This window comes from Pterocles gutturalis, unplaced genomic scaffold (genome assembly GCF_000699245.1).
Source record: "Pterocles gutturalis isolate BGI_N339 unplaced genomic scaffold, ASM69924v1 scaffold8870, whole genome shotgun sequence".
Taxonomy (NCBI): domain Eukaryota; kingdom Metazoa; phylum Chordata; class Aves; order Pterocliformes; family Pteroclidae; genus Pterocles; species Pterocles gutturalis.
The window spans coordinates 1-6967 of record NW_010138218.1 but is presented as its reverse complement, the minus strand read 5'-3'; positions in this window follow the sequence as shown (position 1 = coordinate 6967).

The following is a 6967-nucleotide window of genomic DNA, read 5'->3' as shown; positions in this document are numbered from 1 at the left end:
ATAATGTAATTTATCCCCAAAACAAGACAGAGCTGGTTTGAGCTGTACAAGACTGAAGGCCAGTTCCTGGGTTTCTCCCCCAAATTCCTTTCTACGGCCAAATCTCCACCTGCAATGTGGGATAATCCCATTCCCAAAACCCTGCCTGCTTTTGCATACAAACTCCTTGGGGCAGGGACTCTCCTGCTGCACTCAGCAAGAAAATGGCATGACAGAGACCTGCCCATAATAAGGCCCTTGTAAAAGCAATTTAATCCTGTTCCTGAGAAAAATTAATGGCTTGCGAAGAAAAGAAAATGAGAGTGAACTTTGGGTTCCCCATGACTTACATCCACATTATCTATCTGGGAAAACACGCAAAGCTTGCGATCTTTGCTGCCTGCTTGTTGCTTGTCTCCCCGTTTTTTTGTTTGTTTTTTAAAAAAACCCAAAAAAAAAAAAAAAAAAAAAAAAAAAAAAAAAAAAAAGCCATTTAGAGCAGGAGGCTTTATCAGCAGATCAGAAGTTCTACAGAAGCCAGTCCTGCTGCTGCCTTTGGAAAATTCAAGGTCTGAGACATCTCTCTGCCATTGCTGTCCACCCCCCGGCTGCACCTGGGGCTGTGGCAGGTTGCTCACGGGTTTCTCCTGGGCCTCCTCCCCACGTACTCCAGGGTTTTTTAGGGCTCTGCCCAGCCCAGCTCTAGGGGCACTGGGCTGATTTTCCAATGACAGGGATGTCTCAAGGATCCACCCATACCCTATGGTGTGTTCTGGGGACAGGACAGGGATCTGGCTGTCAGCTCCCTCCTGAGGAGCATTAACATTTTCCCATTGCACATTCATAAGAAATTTAAGGAAGTTTATTTATATAATTATTCAGGCTTGCTGTTGAGGCCAGGGAATCTCTCATCTGCTTATCTCAAAGCTCCCCTGGGCTCCAATGCACCTCCTTTAGCTCCCAGCTATTAGGAAGGTATGTGCTCTTGTAGCCGAAAGCACCCATGGCACCTGCCTGGTTGCATATCGCTGGGTCCAGCCTGGGGGGATGAGAAATAACAAGTCACTGTAACGGCAGCAGCCTTGTTTCAAGGGCAAAGTCAGAAATATCTGCAAATAATTAGCCATCCGGCTCATCTGTTTGTCATTCTGGCCTTGGTTTAGAACCTGAAGAGGTGAGAAACTGTGCTTTTGCTGCAGCATGATGGAAATTCTGCTGTCTCTCGCATTGATGGCTTCAGCATTGTCCAGCCATGGTAAGGCAAAACCCTACAGGTCCATTTTACAAGTGAGGGAAACTGAGGCACAGAAGGGGCAGGTCACCTTAGCAGCAGTTAGTCAAACCCAGCTGGAGCCGGAGCCAGCTCAGTTGTGTCCCAGGGACTCATGCGAGCAATCGCCTGTACAACAGGTCACACAAAGCAGGTCTTGGGATTCCAGGATTTACTCTGATATCCTCCAAAAATTGGTTGTTTGGTGTTTTGGTTTTTTTTCCAGCCCCCAGAAACATGTCTTTTTTAGACAAAATTCATTTCTGCTCAAGGGAACATTCCAGAGCCTAAAATGTGTTCCTGGATGATATGGCTCAGAGCAAATGCCAGTTCCTCTTCGTAAAACATTGTGGGGCTCTGTGTTTTTATGGAAGTTGTGTTTTTATGGAAGTTATTTTTCTTTCTCCTTCACTTCCTTCCTTCCTCCCTCCTTCCTTCTGTCCTTCATCCTCTCCATCTCCTCCCCCTTTCTCAGAAAGAGTCATAAAAATAAAGAAAATAGATGAGACCAAGCCTGAACAGCACCTAAGGAAGAGATTGGTTTTTTCCTAGAAAAAATAAAGTAATGATGAATTTGTTGCATTTCAATAGCTGCTCCAAAAAGAAAATTAAAAAAAAAAAAAAACACAAACCAAATTTTTGAATGCTTGTTTCTTTTAACATTTTCTACCAAAACCAGTTATTTCTTGCTTGCCCCAGAATTCTCTCATTTCCCATCAATGCTGGCTTTCAAATCCATCCTGGGATGGACACTGCCAGGGGAGAGCCAGGAGCTGCAGCTGCTATAAAAAGGGCATTTTCTTGACCCAGGGTGCCTGTGTGGACAAACAGCAGCAGGAAAAGGCTCCAACCTTGCCCTGGGCTGGGAAAAATAAAACTAAAAATCCTTGAAATTAGAAGAAAATCCCCCTGCCTCCAGGCTGCCTTATTGCTGGGGAACAAGCCTGCATCCGTGATTCCCCCTCGGCTTTCCCTCCTGTTCAGAGGGCATTTGCACCCCTAATCATCTCTGAGCACAGGCAAAAGTGCCGCTGCATTGCTGGAGTGGCAGATAGCTGGGATCCCGCTATGTGATGCTCAGAAAGGGAGAAGGGAGCTGACTTCTCTCTGGATATTCCCTCCTGCCCAGTGATATCGAACAGAATGAATAATTTACTATCCGATCATCTCTAATCTTTGTCCCATAAAATCAGCAGCAAGCTGGGAGGGTTTTTGAAGCCTCCAGCTGCATTCACTGATAAGACATAAGGCAGGAAAGATTGGAAGCCCATAAAAATGATAATCTCAGGCTTCAGTGTTAACTTGGTGGAAGGGTTTTCTCCTATCCTTTCACTAAGGATGGATTTCATGATCTTCCTTAAATAACAACAAGCCTTCTCACGAGGAATCTCCCATCCGAAAACTGATTATATCGTCTTTAGGAAACAGGAGGCCAAGCAGCCAGAAAAAAATAGCTGGAACGTAGGTTAGCACAAGGGCCAAGACCCTGCGGAGCAAACGGCAACCTGTCTCACGGAGCGGGAGACAACAGGGTGATCGAAGGTAATTTCCAAATGCAGAGCAAAGCTTTATGCATCAGGGCTCTGCCTGGGAGAGCTGGGCACCAGCACCATGCTGAGCTGCTGGCCACAAGCCTGACCATGAGCCTGGCTGTGAAGCAAAGCTCCATTGTCCTCATCCTGGAACTCCTAGGTGCAAAGAGAACATCACGTCTCATTTGGTACAGCATCCTCCCCTCCATCCCCAAATTTGGTGAGCCTGGCTATTACCTGGGAGAAGAAAGGAAAGGAAAAATCCTGGCTCATCAACCATTTTCATGTGAATCTCAACCACGATGGCCAAGAGGAGGAGAAGGAAAGAGTTGGATGGCTTGGTGGGGGTGGATAGTTTCAGGAAATAATTATCCCAGATGCCAGAATAGGAGAAAATTCAAAGTGTAAACTATAATCAGATGTTAAGTTGCTTTTCTTCTGCTAATTGAAATAATGTTTTCTCTGCTACCCACCACTCTACCCCTTTCAGATGCTAATCCCTATCAAACACGGACTTACAATTACAAATTCATAGGCATCTTTCCCAGGAGCAGAAATTGCTCTGCCCTGTAACCTCTAAGATGAGGTCTTAATAGGAATTCACGAGCAGTCGCTGGTGAAGCTTCATTAGCCAGAGAGAATAGACAAGGGCAAGTTGCAGTGCTCCCTAACCACTCTAGGGAAAAATTAATTTAAATTACTTTGTAAAGTAACAAGGCCAGATAATGTGTTTCCTTCTCGGATTATTGTTTTCCAACACCCTAATGCTCTCATAGATTAGGTTGCTTTGCCTGTCTTGATGGTGGTCCATACTAAGTTGTGGTTTATGGAGAGCAGAAGTTTTTGGAAGCAGAAACACCAACCCCTTGGGCCGAAGCGGGATGGAGACGGGGTGAGGATCTGGCTGTTTCTCAGCAGGTTGGGTTGCTCAGCAGCTGTTGGGGAGGCAGGCAGCAGCCACCTCCATCACAACTTCAACACAGCCTAGAAGAGAAACCTGGCTGTTGAAGATGACACTTCAGTGTTTCCCTGGTTGAAAACTGGTCCAAGCCAGTGGAAGGAGTCCCACTGGTGTGGGGCAGCTCTAGATTTGTTTCCTGGAGGCCAGATCCTGAGCAATGCTGAGCCCCCTGCTCCCAAGCACTGGATCAGCATGGGAAACCTCTTCCAGAAACCATCATCCCTCAGCAAAGGTACCAGCATGGACCTGATTCCCAACCAGCTAAAACCTAAAATGCACTAAAATATACTAAAAACCAAGCCTGCACCCCCGGGGTGGGGACCGTGATTTCACACCCCCTCTCCAGCCCTTGCCAAGCCTCCCCAAAAGGATCTATAACTCTCTTCCCCTGGCACCAGGCTGGATGCTCTCCATGCTGGGCTTGCCATTCCGTGTGGTTTTATGGAGCTTTGCAGCGAGCCAAGAGAGGGGCCATGGGAAGATGCAGTGATAAGGGCTTGGCAGAGGGGCTGTGACTCTTCCCAGCACTCTGGGCTCGCAGCTGGACTTCAGTGGGCGCTGCCAGCACCCGGCGTCATTAACCTGAGACTTGTCACGCAGAATGAGCTGGTCTGGCTAAACCCTCGGGGACACGAGCATCATTCAACGAAGAGACAAAGAGTTCAAAGGGCCTTTCGGCAACAAACAGCACTGATCTTCTCAGCTGATTAAATAGGTTCACAAATGATGCAAGAGTCCTAGGAGACCAAATTGAAGCTGGGAAGATTTATGGGGAGCTACCTGAATTGGAGAGGGAATATACTGATTTTATTCCTGGCTTCTGAAGGGGATTGCTGGGGTTTTTTTCAGAGCAAAGATAGGGCTGGTGAGAAATGTGTTGAGAGAGAGGGGTGGGTGGGTAGGTAGAGGGGTGGATAGACAGACTCCCAATTCATCTAATTATTTTCTTGTCCCCACTTACTTGGCAGAAGAGAAAAACCCCATGGCACCCAGACCTATCTTCTGTTATTCTCCCATCCAAAACTGCCACACTTTAAAACGGGATTATAACCCCCAAGGACGAGGTTTTATGTCACTCCAGCTCCTGCAGTCACTTGAATTTCTTTCATCTGCATCAAAAACCCACTGACCTCCAAGCCCTGAAAAATTCTGGACCACCTTTGCTGGTCACAAGCCCTGTGTTTCGCCAGCTCTGAGCACAATTAAGTGCACCCTTGAGTCCTGCTTGGCTTTTTTGTCCCATGACAGGCAGTACTCAGCCTCTTGGAAAGCAGAGGAGCATCAGGGAAGGCCACGTCCCATGAGGAGGACACCCCTGCATGACCCTCTGGGTCCCCAACAGGTAAAAAAGAGCCTGATTTCAGTAGGACCCCCTGCACAGCACCATCTGAGGAAGGTGTTTTCCTTCCTCCAGACCCCGCAGCCTTACTGGGGTCTGGGCAAAGTGTAGAGCACCCCCAAAGCAGGAGATAAGCCTGAGCATCTTTGAACCGTGTGGTTCAACCTGCCAGAGCCCTGTCAGCAAGTACCAGCCCTATTTATTGCCACATTCATCAGCAAAAGTAGTACGTTTTCAGGTGGCATCTCTGTCCTCTTCCTTCTCAGCACCGGAGTTTTTGCCTGGCATCTGAAAGGAAAAAGCAGGGCCATCAGCAGCAAGCGAAACACATCTAATAACCTCCACTTCTTTTCAACGAGCTCCAGTTGTTGCTTTACAAGTGTACTCCAACCCCAGCAAGTGCCAAACAAAAGCTCCCCTCTCCTCCTCTGTGCCTGTTAAACAGCCTTATTATTTCGGTGAGCTGCATCTGCTGGGTAGCAGCCGCGATTACCATAACACAGGGGCAGGATTTGGCCTGGATGCTTCGCCCTTGGTTCTGCAACAGGCGAGAGTGTTTGGCTGCTTGAAAAAATGAAGCGATATGTAAAGAAAAGAAAAAAAGGAAATAAAAATCAAACGTATGAAGTCACTTTTCTGGCTGCCACCCAAGCAAACAGATGCAGGTAGCAGAGGAGATGGGGGAAAAAAAATCACTTTATCTGCTTTGCGCTGCTGTTCAGCAGCTTCTGTTGCTGGGGAAGGGGGTGGGAGGGACATGGAAAGGCCAGAGGGATTTCATGTGAGTCCAAAGGGTGAAAGAGGCATTTCTCAGGGTACACTGACGTTGGGCGAGCTTTTCGGGAACCTTAACCTGTTCTTGTAGCCTTGGAGGCTGCCAGCCCTGGTGGGATGCTGCTGCAGCTGGGCTGGGTGCTGTGAGATGGAGATGAGGAGCCGGGGCTCCTGTGGGAGGGATGGGATGGATAGGAAAGAGTTGAACAACACTGAGCCATGCCGTTGTGCTGCGGTGGCTGCGAACAGGCTGCCCTCAAATCCAACCCTGAATAGATTTTGAGTACAAAAGGTGAAGACCCCTGAGAGATGCCTTTGCCTGGGATTGAGGAGAAGAGGCTGTTTCCAGGACTGGGCAGGCTATTAATTAAAACTCAATAAACAGACATTGGCACAGCCACCGGCATTCCCACTGGGAAGCACGAGCCTTCGCAGAATCGCCTCGCCCCCTTTTGAGATCCTGGGGGACTCAGCAGCCTGTGCTGCCCTGGCAGAGCCAGCTGGTGACCACAGGCACAGAGCCTGTCCCCTCCAGATCCCAGGGAGCAGGGACCTGCAGGGCGGTACCAAGACCTCCAGGGCTCAGCCAAGCTGGGGGGCACACTACCTGTCCCAAACTTTCTCTGTGCCTTCCTACCCCAAAATAGCAAACGCTGCATGAGAATAGCCTCATAGTTTTCAGAGTGGTTTTAATATAATGATTATCAGTCTATGGTAACCCCATGAAGACCTGGACAGATCATCAGTGTGGGTGGAAGAGGGGGAAAAAGGATAGAAGAGGAGAAGGGGGAAAGGGTGGAATGGGGGAATGGGGATGGAGGTGGAAGAGAAGAGAAGAGAGGAAAGGGAGAAAGGGAGAAAGGGGAAAGGAAAGGGGGAAGCAAAAAGGGAAACTGAAAGGGAAAACAGAAAAGGAAAAGGAAAAGGAAAAGGAAAAATGGAAAAGAAGAAGGAAAAGGAAAAGGAAAAGGGAAAAGGGAAAAGGGAAAAGGAAAAGGAAAAGGAAAAGGAAAAGGAAAAGGAAAAGGAAAAGGGGAGAGGACAGCCTTTAACATACTTTATTTCGAAAACACCGAGAAAACACCAGCCCCCCCACCAAACCCAGTTCCCTT